Source organism: Heliangelus exortis, chromosome 3, assembly GCF_036169615.1.
Source record: "Heliangelus exortis chromosome 3, bHelExo1.hap1, whole genome shotgun sequence".
Lineage (NCBI taxonomy): Eukaryota > Metazoa > Chordata > Aves > Apodiformes > Trochilidae > Heliangelus > Heliangelus exortis.
The window spans coordinates 21,628,925-21,643,808 of NC_092424.1; the positions used below are offsets into that span (position 1 = coordinate 21,628,925).

A 14,884-nucleotide genomic window follows, 5' to 3' on the forward strand; every position below is an offset into this window, starting at 1 on the left:
TAATTTTTGTGAAATGAACCATTGATTTCAGTAACATAAAACCAAATTTTATTTCTTGGATTACCTACTTTTTAGTGCTTATATACAATGAGACCTGTATTACCTGAATGGTATCATTGCCCCTTGACAAATCCAAAATATGAAATTGAAGAATAACTTCACAGTGGTCTGGACTGCTACCATTCAGTCTGGTTTTATGCTTTTCGATTGCCAGGACTTTAATCACATTTCTTGGAAATTTTGTCCTTGCTTTTATGGGCAACAGTTCTCGTTCTTTGAGATACCCACCTTTGCCAGGTTTTCCCTGTCTTCTCCAACTCCTGATTCCAGAACTGAAGATTTGTTGATGTTTTGAAGTGTCTGATCATAGCTTTGCATGACTTAAGAGCAGCAGAGCAGTGGTTTAGGAGTGAAAGTTATAATGAGTTTCTTTCTGCAGTTTCTTTCTGGTTTTGCTTTGGGTGTTGGTACTTCAGGGTGTGTTGTCTTACGCAGATTTCCAGTTGCCTACAGGAGTTATAGAAGGTAGGAATTAACCCAGGACTTCCAGTAATGAAATTGTATAAAAGCAATCGGTATTTCACTTCTGTATCACTTCTATTTTTTAATAGCTTTGGAAGTGTTGAAAACACCACAAAGAAATTGCTTCTGCAGGCCAATCTTCTGTTATTTGTACTCTTCAGTAGAAGTGTTGTCAAGGTCTTTCTTCTGGTTTTTAATTCTCAAAAATTAATAGTGGCAATGTCAGCATAGCTATAACTAAGTGAAAAGTTGTGATTTAATTGTGGTTGAATCCCTGGGTGCATCTGTGAAGAAGAATTAAGGCATGTGCCAACAAAACTGTAGATGTGATACAGTGATACATAAATAGCTCAAAGTTAACATGGTCTTACTTGCTTCATGCTACCAACTTAAAAGATATTTCAGTGCTACAAGACAAGTATCTGTACCACAGAATATTAACCTTCATTGCTTTTTGGACAGTACTTGAAAAAGGGTGTGTGGGTCAGAGGCATAGTACTCACAAGTGAGTATGTGTCCTGGTTTGGGCCAGGATAGAGCTAATTTTCTGTCTTGTAATTTTGCTTTCAGCTAAGTCTCTTTTTTTAAGTAGCTGCACTTGCTAAAATTAACAGCAAGTTTCTCAGTCAGTGTCTGCTTCTAGGACTGATAACACTCCATGTTTATAGTTAGAGACTGGTGTGCAAAACCAAGGCCACTGCTCAGTTCTGAGGAACATCTTATGCTTCAGAAAGAGAAAGGGAGTAAAGAGGTCACACCTGTAACCCTCCTTTAGGGAGGAGCAGACAAGACAAATGACCAAAATTGACCAAACAAAATTCCATCCTATATGTGTCATACTTTGTATAAATTTGAGGGACCGCACCAGTCAGACCCCTTCCTTTGGCCTTCCTCTTCGCCTTTCTTCACCTCCTGTTTGCTTCAGGATCCTGGGAGGATTCCTTCCATTTGTCTGCCTGTGCTCCTGATCCGTGCCAGCCCATATCTGTGTGTTCCTGCCTCCAGCTCCCGGCTGCTGCTGACTCCAGGAGTCCAGCCTGGACTTTCCCAGGGCTGCCCTGCAGCCTCAGTGTTGACGTGACCATTACCAGGGAAAAGAGGGGAGGAATGAGGTATTGTTTTTTCTGTATATTTGTATATATTTGATACTTTTTCCTTTCTATCATTACAGTTTCATTAAAGCTGTGTAGTTTAGTTTCCGACCCATAAGTCTCTCTCACTTATTCTTTCTCCTTTCTTTATCAGGAAGGGGAGAGGCATTAATAGAGAGCATCTGTCATTCGGTTAATTGCCGGCCCAGCATTCAACCCTGACAGTATGAGAAAGTGTCTAGTCCTATACATGACCTTCATTCCTCTTTTAAATTATTTTTTGCCTCTTATTATGTTTTTTTTCCTCTTATTATGTTGAACTGAGGAAAGCTGAAAACTTATCTACCTCAGACAAGGAGCAGTAACACAAGGTTTTATGAAGTGCTGTCAAGTGCACATACCAAATCAATGGGGAAAGCCTGAAATTATTTTTCTCAAATTTCTTTCACCTTAGGCATGGCTTATAACAAAAGGCTCGGAAAGCAATATTCAGGGGGAAACTTCTTGCTTCAGCTGATGGTGTCTCTAAAGAGTTCAGAAGTAGATTAGAAATAATGACTGCTTCCATTAAGATGCTTCATCTGTGAAAATATGTGTTGGAGTTACATGCTGTTGCTAGAGTGGTAGATGCATAGATCATTTTTAGGATCATGCTGACAAACCATGTCATCACAGAAAGCTGACATATCTTTGTGCTGATTAAGATCAGTGTCTTGGAGGCAGCATCCATCTTGTCTGGGTGATTATCATTTCCCTGGAGTAGCACAGACCCTCCAGAGCCTGTGCAGAGTGGTCACAGCATGCTGACTCCTGTCTTGTATCCTCTGGAAATCTCTTGACAGCAGTACGTAGGAAACATATGGTTATGACTTATTTTGTAGATATTAAATATTTATATAATCAGCCCATGGAATTGCTGAGTTGAGATTTTATGCCAGCCAACAGTAAGAAGATAACTTTTTTTAAAGTGTAGCTATGTGTGGGAATAGCTGTGCATATGTGTGAATTAACATTAGGCCACTTTTCACAGGTTTAAATTGTTACTTTTTTCCTTCTCATTATTAAACAACAGTGTTAATAATGCTGTAGTGTTGGTTCAGTGTTTTGTGCTTTATTGCTTCTGACCTTATGCGACTTCAGAACTTGAAAACACATATTTTCTTTGAAAAGGTCCTCAACCTTGTGTTGAGATCAATAGACTTTTGTTCTGTTTCTATATGTTCTATAGAAATAAAGATTTTGTTTCTCTCTGAAGATCTCTGTAACTTTAGGTCCTAAAGCTGTCCCCAGGATCTGCTGATGCAAAATTTTACCCAGGGGCAAATGCAGTAGGTCCTACTTTGTCAAAAGAATCATTTAAAAATAAATTTGCAATCAAAATGTGCCACAGTACAGATTCACAAGGGCTCAGAGGACTAGCAGTGAAATCAGTACTTTTACTTCTTGTACGCTTGCTTTTGATGTCTGAGGTCAGTCAGGGACTCCTTGCTCATCCATGCAGGCCTTTTGCTGCCTTTGCTTAATTTCTTTTTTGATAGGGTGGACATTTCTTGAGTTTGGAGGATGCAATCCCTGAGTATCAACCAGTTTTCCTGGGACAACACCTCCCTTCTCTCCAGAGCCATATTCCATGGGGGTCTTTTAAACAGACCTCTGGAGAAGATGGTCTCTGCTTTCCTGAAATCTAAGGCTGTGGTCCTGCTTTCTGCCCTGGTCCCTCCTCTCAGGATCCTGAAGCCCATCGTCTTGTGGCTACTGCAGCTATCCCACCCCTGGCTTGTTGGGAGTATCTTTCCTTGTTGGCTCCTATTTGTTGGGAACTTATCATCAACACACTCCAGAATCATGTTAGATTATTTGAGGGCCGCTCTGTTACCCTTCTAACACTTACTTGGATGGTTAAAGTCCCCCATGAGGACCAGGGGCTGTGAACACGAGGTTTATTTTCATTGTCTGAAAAAGGCCTTATCTCCTTTTCATCCTCATGAGGCCTATAGCAGATACCCAGTACAGTGACACCCATCCCCAGACAGAGCTCCACACACTCCAGATGCTCTCTTGCCTATTGAGCAAGGCCCTCCCCTGGCCCCCATCCTGTCCTTCCCTTCCTACCCTTCCTGAAGAGCCTGTTTCCATCCATCACAGCGCTCCAGTCATGGAAGTGCACACAGGCTTCCTGCACCACCTCCCCATGCTCCCTGCATTAGGGCAGAGGTGTTTCAGAGAGCCACCCGAGCACCCAAAGCAGGCTTAAGAGCTTTCCCTAGAGGACCATTCCACCTGGCTCTTGCTGTCTTTTGAACAAAATGTATTGTAAAGTATAGAGCTGTGCTTTAGTAGTCCTGAAACAAATTATGGAAGTGGTTTGAAGCCCATCTTCTTTGTTGAGAATGACTATTTTTCCTACATTTTGATTTATTTTTAATTTACGATCAACATTAAAGGGATATGGGCCTCTTTTTCTATGTAATCAATTTAGTATTAGCCCTTAGGAAATTATGTTAACTACTAAAGCTCCCAAATGACTCCATTTAGATGTACATTGCATGGTAAACATGACTTCCTTTGTTTTGTTGGTTTATCTTTGTTGTAATTCTCAGAGCAGTGTGATTTTTTTTTTTTTTTCTAAAGATGTCTAACGCTTTCTTAATACAAAGAAACAAAAAGAAGCCCTCTAGAGAGAGATGGTTTATTTGCATTCTTTTATATGTAATAAAACAGTTTGTGATCTGTCTATATGAAATTATTACGGGTTTAATATAATTCCATCTGTATTTTTTTGAGTTTTTTTCTACTAAACAGAACGGTATCCATGAAATATTTATGTATGAGCACCTGGCAAACAGTCGTGCATGCACAGTTCTGCTGACTTTGTGAGAAATCCCAGGTCAGAAAAGTTATTAGTGGCAGCTTGCAGGCAGGAGAACATGGACAAGGCAGTGTCAATCATCTTCCAGTCATGGTAGGAATGGATCACTGTATATTTGAAGAATTTCAGCTTTGCAGAAACACACCTGTGTCATAGCTGATGTAACTGGAATCAGGATTGAGCCCACTGTTTTTAAAATCCCTGTTTGCCACACATAGGGACATAAGTATTGTTTCTCCTTGTTTCAGCATATTTATCTGTACTATGGTCAATGTAAAGTGCACAGTCCCAGCTCTGCTGAAATGCCTGAACATAAGGTGAAATATTAAAATATGTTCCCATCAAGCAAGTTGTCTGAGACAAAACTTTGTCTGTGGTGTGTGTGCTTGTTTGTTTGTTGGTTTTTGTTTTTGTAATGTTGCCAATGTTTAAGTTACTGGAGAGGGAAGATAAGAGCCTAAACTAATCCCATCTGACCAAAGGCACTTTGTAATTTCATCATGCTGTCCCCTTCACTGATTTGAGGCCAATGTCACTGAAGGAGATTGTTTCTCCCATTGCTGTGAGTTGAGGAAGAGTAGGGAAGGGGACAGTTTGTTATTTCTATTGCCTAAACAAATGCCTCAGGAGACAGGATCTAAAGGTAGTTGGTGCTTCCAAGAGCAACAAGCTTTGATTCTTCCTCACTTTACAGAAATGGTAGCCACAAAATGTACAAATAGGCTGAATTTTGCTGTGATTTGCTTTGGTAGTGTCTCGTACCCACACTGCCCAAGGATAAATCATAACACTGAGAATTTAAGGATAAATCATAACACTGAGAAGCAGCTCCTCTGTATTCAGGAGAAGAATGAAATGATAGAAAGTAGGAAGATGGTGCATGGATTGGGTTCTGACAGTGCAGCGGGCTGGGCTTCTTGGCAGCAGATGGCATTAAAATATACATGTTGGAAATAGGACTGGGCATGTAAGAGGTAATTATTCCACAGAAAAACAGTATTTCTATGAAACAGATTCTGAGAGGATTTAGGGTAGTTGATGCTGTAATTAGCTATGTTAGGCTTATCACCCTGTCTTTCAGCCCTGGCAGGAGACTGCCACAACCACTTTAGTTAACAGATTCTCAATTATTTAAATAAATGCAGAAATGAATGAATCTTCCAATTCTGCCTTTTTGATCTGGGAAAGGAAAACGTTCTTTGTTTGGAAAAGGTCCCCAGACAGTCTCTTTCCAAATTAATCAAGAACTGCTCTGAAATAGGTTCCTATTAATCGTTAAGTGAGAGTATTCTTTCTCAGCTGATATCCAGCATCTTTGTGTCATTTTTTATTATAGCAGGACATAATTTTCTGGTCCTTAAAAAAACCCCAAATATTTCCCAAGAATGGTGTTCATATATTTTGCTGTCAGTGATTTGCAATCATGGTAAATCATTCAGGCTGGCCAATAAAGCAATGTATTGATAGAGAAATGTGTTGCTTTTATCTTAAAGAGCATTGGATAAGCACTGTGTGCCAAGTCCTAGCTATGTCTGTGTTTCTGGATGCATTATTTGCATATTATCCAAACTGATAGGCCTGTGGTATAATTGAGGAATAGGGGTTTCAGTGTGAAGGTGAAAGTACTCCGTAGTCTGTTGCCTGTAGGTACCCTATCTGCTTTACTGAGTTTCTTTTAGATATTCTTTTTCTAACACAACACAATGAAGGCCATGACTTTGCAGCTGAATCTAAGACAGGTTTTTGGCTTTCAGTCTACCACAGATACCATGGGATGTTTTTATGTCATGAACACTTGGCTCTGGTGTAGATTTTTCATTTTAACGCTCTGGCTGGTAAAAAATTGTGATCATTAATCATCTTGGTGCTTAATTCATTCCATGTATTATGATAGCTTTTTAAGCCATCTTGTGTATCTTCTCCCTAAACCCTTGTTTGAAGCCAGCATTCTTGTATGATGAGGCCAGTGCACTGACCTGTGTCACTCCCTTCTTGACAAAGAAACGTGAAGGGCTGAAGGAGTCTCCTTGTCTGTACAATCCCACCTACTGTGTTGCTCCAAGAGAACTGTATAGGATTCCTAAGTTGATTTAGGAGTTTTTGTGTAGCCAGGTCTTGTATTACTTAGTTATTTGTAGTATTAGGATCTCGATCCATTAATTATTTGTGACATCGACCATTTAAAACCCCTCACTGTATCCTAAAGAAAGTATATTCTGAGCAGGTTACTGCATTAGCCTGTGTTACTTTAAGCCACATCAGTCATTTTTGCTATGAACTTTATACATAAATGAAGCCAAGAACGAAGCTTTCATTGTCTTTCAGTTCCTTTACAGCTGTTAATGTTAAACTATCTGGGAAGTTCTCCAATGACCAGTTTTCCTTTTGTCATCTGTGCACCCTCAGCTTGTTTGCCCAGCACAAAGAGAGAAGTTCCCTCACTTAAATGCTGCTGCCACAGTGAGAAAAGGTGATAAAATCTATAACATGATTTTTGCCTGCTCCTGAGATAATTACAGCGAATTCAAGATCAGATTACTCTGGCTTGTCCCTTGAAGGTTTTACAGTATATATCAAAGACAGTGATAAAAGATGTCTGTCTTTAAGGTGAAGGATGTTTTAACTGTGACTGTGTTGTGAAGCAGGTATGTGTATTTGGTATAAGCTTTGCTATAATGATCCTTCTTTCTTAGACTTTTCCAAGAAACAGCATATGTAGACTGTAAATGGGGATACCAAACCTTACCATGGGTTTGGGAACTTTAAGTTCATTATCCTATTATTTGATATGTTTACATAAGACACATACCTGAAATCCTTAATGTTGTGAGTTAACTAGGCTATTTCTACTTAGGCACTAGTTACATGGAATTCTGTCCCCATAATTTTTTTCTGGTACAACACCAAAATATTTTTATTCACAGTGTGTATATCCAATGAATGGAATTGTAGAAAATCAAATGTGCAATAAGTTTTGACTGTAGGGGAAAAAAATAGTGTTATGCCATGTTTACATGATACATAATATAGCATTCTAGACAGCTAGGATTTATTATTTTATGCCTTCTTGCTGTTAGTCCCAAATTTTACCTGATATTTTTCCCAGGCTTGAAGGGTTTTTTGCCTAAAAATTGAAAACTGCTCATTAAAATTACATTTGTGTATCATTGTGCCTCAGCTGACTTTTCTGTTGCAGTGTGATCTGTCTTGAAGTTGTTTCTGTAGCTTGTGTTCTTTTGGTAGCTGCTCTCTCTGTGCCTCATAAATCAATTTTATTTTTTTATCATGACTTTCTGTATTCAGTGCATTTAAAGATTTGGAATTTTGAAGGTGGGTAAATTAATTTAGTCTCTCTTTAAAACATCTACTCATGTTATCTCTGCCTTTCTCTTCTTCTCAGTCAACTGTTTCTGGTTTTTTTTCTAGCCTTTATAATTTCTGTCACCCTGAACTTTTGCACTGTTTAGTGCTGTGGTGCCATTATCTAGCCACTGTCTCAGAATAGTTCTTGATGATGATGATGATGATAAAACCAAGAGTAGCAAAGATGACCAGAGATTCCAGCTAATTACAGTGTCTGCTCCCTGTCAGTCAGCCTATCTTCAATCTTCCTAGTCGTTTTTCTTACCTTACAGAAGTCCATTTTGTTAGTAGGTAGCTACAACAGATGTAGCACTAAGGACAGTGAACTCAGCATTATTGGCTGTTCTGGAAGTATTTATCATGTCCCTACCTTTCCATGTTATTCCATGAGAAGTGTTCCTGTGTGCCGATTAACATAAAAATATCAGTGTTGAGCGATGTATGTACAACCAACATGTAAACTGGGCTCTATATGGTTCATGCAGGTTTGAGAGGTTTACGCCATTGTTTGAGAGGACCAGGATGAAAGTTGCCTCCAGGCTGTGGCAGTTACCATGGGGGGAGTCATCTGTGCCTGTGGGAAAGAGTGACCCAACTAACAGAGTTCCTTCCCGTAGTGCCCAGTATGAAATGGCTCCTAAGAGAGCCCTCTCCAGCCCTCTCTGGTGGCTGTGCTTTGACTTCTCTTGTTTGTCATCTCCCCCTGTGCTGCTGGTGTTCCTGTTTCCTCACCAGAGAAGAACATCATTCACTGAGACAGGTCACCTTCTGCAACCTCCCTGATGATCACCAGCTCAGCTGCTCCAAGGTTTTTTGGAGCCTGACATTGGAACACTGGGCTCAGGCACCCCTATCTCCTGCCAGTGTCCACTTTGGGACTTTCCCACTTGGGACATAATTACCATCTGAGGAGCATGGGTTCCGTATTTATGTATTTGTATATAATTCACCATTATTATTATTATTAAACCTATTCTATCTTAATTTTCCAACCTTAAAGTCTCCCTCTGTTAATCCTCTTTTATTTTTTTCCTGGGCAGGTAGTGGGGGATAACAGATAGTGTCTGTCACGTGGTTGCCAGCTAAAACCATGACACAGGTTGTTACTTAATGCTTGTTTGGGTGGGATAATAGAGGCAAGGTCTGCTAATTTTGTGGTGTTTCACCCATTCCTCTCTTCTCCCCACCTCCAGGGTATATATTTGAGATCTGGTTACAAATTATGAATAATTGGCTCTATGCCTGGAAGCCTGACTTTGAGGATGGTTCTTATTATCCCTGCAACAGATTGATTTAGGTTGTTTACAACCTCCTTGTCATTGTTTTATTTTCCCTGGTGACATAATACGTTTGTAGGCTGTCATTAGGCAATGTTTCATATCTATAGGTGGCATTCCTATTTTCATATTCATAGTTACAGATGCATAATGGGTAATATAATAAGCAATTTCCTCCTTTGATACAGTCAAGTACTAGCTCATACAACTCAAATGTCAAGGAAGGACAGGACAATATTTGAACAGAATTCTAGAACAACACTACTTGATTGTGTATAAGTTTTTTTTTTACTGATTGTTTTTTAGACTTTGCAGGTAGGCTCTAGGTTAGCTGTCTAAAGTGGCACAATGTAGTGTTCTGTTGAAATGGAATTGTTACTTTCAGAGAGTGCTTTGTCTTTTACAAATTGTGTTGCTGAGAAACTTCTCTTGTTCCCAGATATCGCCACGGTGTGATCAAACAGCCCAGTTGGCACTGGCATAGTTTTCAGTAGCTGTGGGCTACTGCTAACATATGATAGCTCATCTGCATTTTCTATACTTCTTGCTCTACCAAGTACTATTCGTGCTCAAAAATTAGACTCAGAGACCCAGAAGATTCCACTGTGAAGCTTTAGAAGGCAGACCAGCAGCATTCCAGTATCTGAAGGGGGCCTACAAGAAAGCTGGTGAGGGCCATCTGTCAGGCAGTGATAGGACTAGGGGGAATGGATTCAAACTGGAGGAGGGTAGATTTAGATTAGATGTTAGGAAGAAGTTCTTCACCATGAGGGTGGTGAGACACTGGAACAGGTTGCCCAGAGAGGTGGTAAAAGTCCCATCCCTGAAGTTTTTAAGGCCAGGCTGGACAGGGCTCTGAGCAACCTGATCAAGTGGGAGGTGTCCCTGTCCCTGCAGGGAGGTTGGAACTGGATGATCTTAAAGGTGCCTTCCAACCCTGAAAATTCTATGATTCTGTGATCTCCAAAGTTATTGAGACCTTCTACTTGCAGGCTAAATATGATCTTTTGAAGAGTTTATTCTGTCTGGAATATAGCCAGTGGTTTTGTGGTGAGCATGTGCCCAGCCGAAGGACCATGGTATCACCTTTTAGTCCATAGGCAGAGCAGTGTTCTCAAACCTTGATTACTTCATTTCAAGATACACTTTGAAAAATGTATGCATAGTCTCCTTCCATGATAAACTACTGTGCTATGTTGCACACATTTTTCTCTCTGTGGTGCGTGAATGCTCTGTGGTGTATTTTTTTAATAATTTTTTTGGTGTTTCTTTGTTTGTTTAATACAGCACCAGAATGCATTCAGATATTGTAGTGATGGGGATGTGATAAGCATTTTTATAGTACAAGCAAGGATGTAGTTTGAAAAGCACAAGCTGTTTCAAATAAAATACAGCACATTTACCGGTGTCTAAAAATAACTTTGGAACAAGCAGAAGTATTTTGATTATTGTTTTGGATAGACATACTATCGTGGATCACACATGACATGCAGAGAATAATCTATGATGACATAAACAGACAATGCAGACAATGTCTGGGAAGCTTCACTGGACCCTGTTGAGAGAATATGAACCAGCTGAAGCCTATTAGATCAAATTGCTTATTTTAAAGGTATTTCCTTATGCAACGTGATAATTTATCTGCCTTGAAAACAATTCTCTCTTCCCAGGTATACAGAAGGAAATAATGTATTTTTAGAAAAGTCATAACAAACTGATGAAAAATAATTTTTAACATCAGACACATCAGTACAGAATTCATATGTAAGCTGAAGGGTCTAGAGAATAAAGGACTACTGGCTGTATTTTTCCTATATGTTCTTTCACCCATGAAGAGATACATATGAATACATTGATAATAATGACACTTTGTACTTAAATCACTTTATAATTTCTGTATGCTGCACAGATTTTGATTATTGTCTCACCTTGCTCACTGAGAACACTTTATTCCTCAGTATACAATGTTTCAGCATAATCAACTTTCAGCTTGCCAGTGTAAAATCTGTTCTTTGTCTAAAATCTGTTCTTTATAGTGTACAAGCAGTTCTTGAGACTGCGTGGCAAGGTCACTTGCATTTTAATAATTATGATATAATTTGAAAACATAATTGCCGTCTGGGCAATATAACTATTTGTTTGCATCATTATTGGTCAAATGGCAAATTTCTAAGATAAACTTAATTTCTGTCTCTCATTCCTTCTTCATCTCTGTTTTAATTGTAATAAACTGAGTCCTGTATTTTAGTTGCATAGGAAGAAAAAAATGCTGAAAAGGAACAGAAAAGCATGGTAGGTTTTCTACCCTTCAGCAGTTCATTTCCATGTAGACTTCTTTCCATCGCATTTTCTTCACTTTTGCAAACCTGCTGATGAAAATAAGAGATTGGGTGCTTACAGATGGAGCCACCTCAGTTAGCTAGGTCCTTATCTCTGTTTGCTTTGAAGCATATGTATCCAATCACCTGCTATTAGGTGAACCTGATCCCAGTGCAATGTAGGAGCGGTTAGAACTTTTGGTCTATATAAAATTATTTTTGGAGTTCATCTAGTCATGCTTTATCAATTGTAAATGTCAGAATTATATGATAACTTAAGAAAGGCTTGCACTTAAAGGTGAATATTTCAAGCAATTATTTTTCTTATTGTAACAGAGGTCTTGGTCGCATCTGACAACTTGGATATTTTGCATACTTGGTCATCTGTTGCCAGCAGCAAACATAAATAAACAATACTGATTCATGCCAACCTTTGGATTGCTCAAGTGCTGTCAGTAAAACTTTCCCTTATTTCCTCTTGGCCCCTTTTCTCTCACACAAATGCGTGCAGAAAATCCACATGGACCTAGCTGAATGATAGATGGATGTGCTCCTTGTGCTCTAGCAAGCCCAGTGCAGCATTACCTGGCTGTTAGCTCTTGCGTGGTCCTCAGAAATGGAACCAGGACAACACTGTAAAATTCTGCCCAGGGCTTACTGGTTTCCTGCCAAAGCGTGTGATATGATCAGTGTTGAGCCAGGGACACTGGATATTGTGTTGAGGATGACAGAACTGCACTGTGCAAGTCATAATATTGTCCCAGTTTCTGATCTTTTCGAGAGGCAGAGATGAGATAACTGAATACATTGCACTAAGTTCTGTATCAGTCTGAATGGTTTAGACTTTGGTGACTTTGGTGATTTTGGTGATTGATAGTTCTAAGGGAGTTTGGTTTTCAAGAGAATTCTCTAGGCGTAGTAACTAAGAGACAAATTTGCAGCATGGAAAATGTTGGGAAAAAATCCTAAGCGCAATACAAGAGCCTGTGGCAACCAGAGAAAGTGGTGGGTGTTAGTTGTTATAGCTAGATAGTTGTTATATAGTTGTGAAAAGAGCATACGTATATAACTGGAAAGCTTCTTGGATCACTTTACCAAGGGTTGGATTCTACATGTTAAGTGCATGCCTGGTGTTAAGCATGTCTCAAATCAGCAAGACAGGTTTATGCCTAACATAAGTAGAGTTTAAATTTGCCATTGCCATATAATTACATCACTTGCATTGTCTTGTTCATTCGCATAATAACTTTCAGAGCCAGTAACAGCAGCACATTGTACTATAATAGTTTTGTCTGAACTGTCAAAATGTTAAATCCAAGCAGCATTATCAGCTAGGACATTCTGAAACATGGACAGGACAGGCTTATCTTACATTTCAAGCACTCTTTACAGGCTGCTGCCTGATGCTGAATACTATCTGCAGCCAGTCTTCATCAGTCTGACATGGCTGTGTGCTATCATTGATCCATGCAGGATTTTGGACAGAAAAAAATACAATATTTGTATTCCAAAACAGGTTCTTTGTGCTTTATTTCTTGCTATAAGGCATACTGAAAAACATTTGAACATGTTGAAAAACATTTTTTTAATTGCTGAATCTCAATGACTAGGCAAAAAGTACTGAAATAATACTGGAATTTTAGTTTTTAGTATTGTACTTCAATTTTGACTGAAAGAGGGCTGGAGTGTATAACTAACACAGTAAACAGGAAATGAAGTCACTTTCTTTATCTACTTTGCAAAGAAAAATATCCTGTGCAATAACTCTGTTGAACATATGGGTTATCACTATTTAAAAATGTGTATTTCAGAACTAGACATAGGTCTAAAATTCAATTTATAGTTGAAATTTTACCTACTTTTGCCCAGTCTTTTTTCTTGTTACATTAGGTCCTAAAAATCGCCTCCTGCTCTGAATGGCAGGAGTCCTGCCTAAAATCCTCATCCTTCTGCCAGCAGTGGGTACCTGAAAGCTTTTAGCACTGACTGTTAGAACTGGCTTTATGCCACTGTAACTTTAAAGGGATGTTGGAGTTTGCTTAAATGAGCCTGTGATCATCAGATCCTTTGACTTCCAGCCTTACTACTTTCTCATCACATTAGGCAGGAGGAGAAAAACCATAACCTACTGGGATCTCAAGAGCAGCCCCAGCAGCTTGTACTTTCCATCTCAGAGGAGAGGTCATGAGGGAGCAAGGGAACAACATCTCTCTGAGAAGGATTACCTCAGAAGGCTGTGTCATATGCTCATCTTATCCCATAAAGGCACAGAAAAGACTTTGAGATAGAGAGCACGGTGTTTGTGTGTTTGTTCTGCAAGTCACATTTGAGCTGAACACTGAAACATTACAGCTTAGTGCAGAGTTAGTTCTGGGCATGTGCTCAGAAAAGGGATTTTATTGGCAGGCTTGATGTTAAGGGCTGTTTACACTGTATTCTATTGATGGTTTATCCACCTTATAGAGATAATTACTTCTCAGTCATTATGCAAGTGAAAAATAGCAATAGATCATGGAAGCACAGTAAGAGTTCTCATACAGTAATGCTTAGAAGATAAGAACGGGACAGCCAGGTGATAATTATGTATGGCTTTTCTGTATGTCCCAAGATGTTGGACAAGAAGATAATTGTATCTTACACGTGGTATCAGATTTTTATGATGAAGAATTTTTAATGAAGGAAAAACTGTTTTAATATTAAAATGGAAATCCTCTAATGTGTATATTCTGGAAATTGGATAAACTGAAATAACATTCAAATAGGAAAAAGTGTCTGTCAAGTCCACACTGCTGAATCCGATCTCCAGACTAAGTTAGTTAAAGAATTTAGTTTTGTCTTGCTGCTCTGCTAACTGTAAGTTCTGCTTAATGAACATGCATAAAGAAAAGTAAACACACAATCATTCAATACTTTCTTCTCTTGAAATAATAATAGGTTGTAGCATCATCTCTATATATGGAAAGGTCAAGAAACCTTTCTGATTCTTCCGTCCTCAAATTTTGAAAAGGTTTTGATTTGGATAATTTTAGGGATAGAACAGATAATGCTTAGTAAAAAAGGTACTTGGCATTGATCTCAAGCACAGAACCCAGATCCCTATCCATCTGAAACTGGTGAGGAAAAATCTTGCTGGCAGTGAAAGTGAACAGGGAAACATGGTCCAAACTTTTAGGAGCAAATAGATATTAATCTTTACTATCCAATAAGCCCAGTGCTCACCTTGCTAATATTTTGGGGCATCAACAGAACACTTGCCTTTTTCCTTTGTCTTAGGAATAACCTAGCAATCTGAACTAACGATTTGTGTATCTGGTGAAGTGTTCATAGTCATCAATCATTGTTCATGTTCTTCAGTCTGCAGTTTCAGCTTGCCACTGTCTCTATGCTAGGGAATTGGCTCTAAACTTTCACTGTTTTCCAGTCAGGGACTGGTCTCTGCAAGAT

At 39.1% G+C, this 14,884-nt stretch overlaps 1 protein-coding gene across 5 annotated transcripts in view; it reads left to right on the plus strand.

Moving 5' to 3' along the window:
• Nucleotides 1-14,884, plus strand: part of HHAT (hedgehog acyltransferase) — a 158,750-nt gene that overhangs the window by 53,551 nt on the left and 90,315 nt on the right. The window lies entirely within an intron of this gene.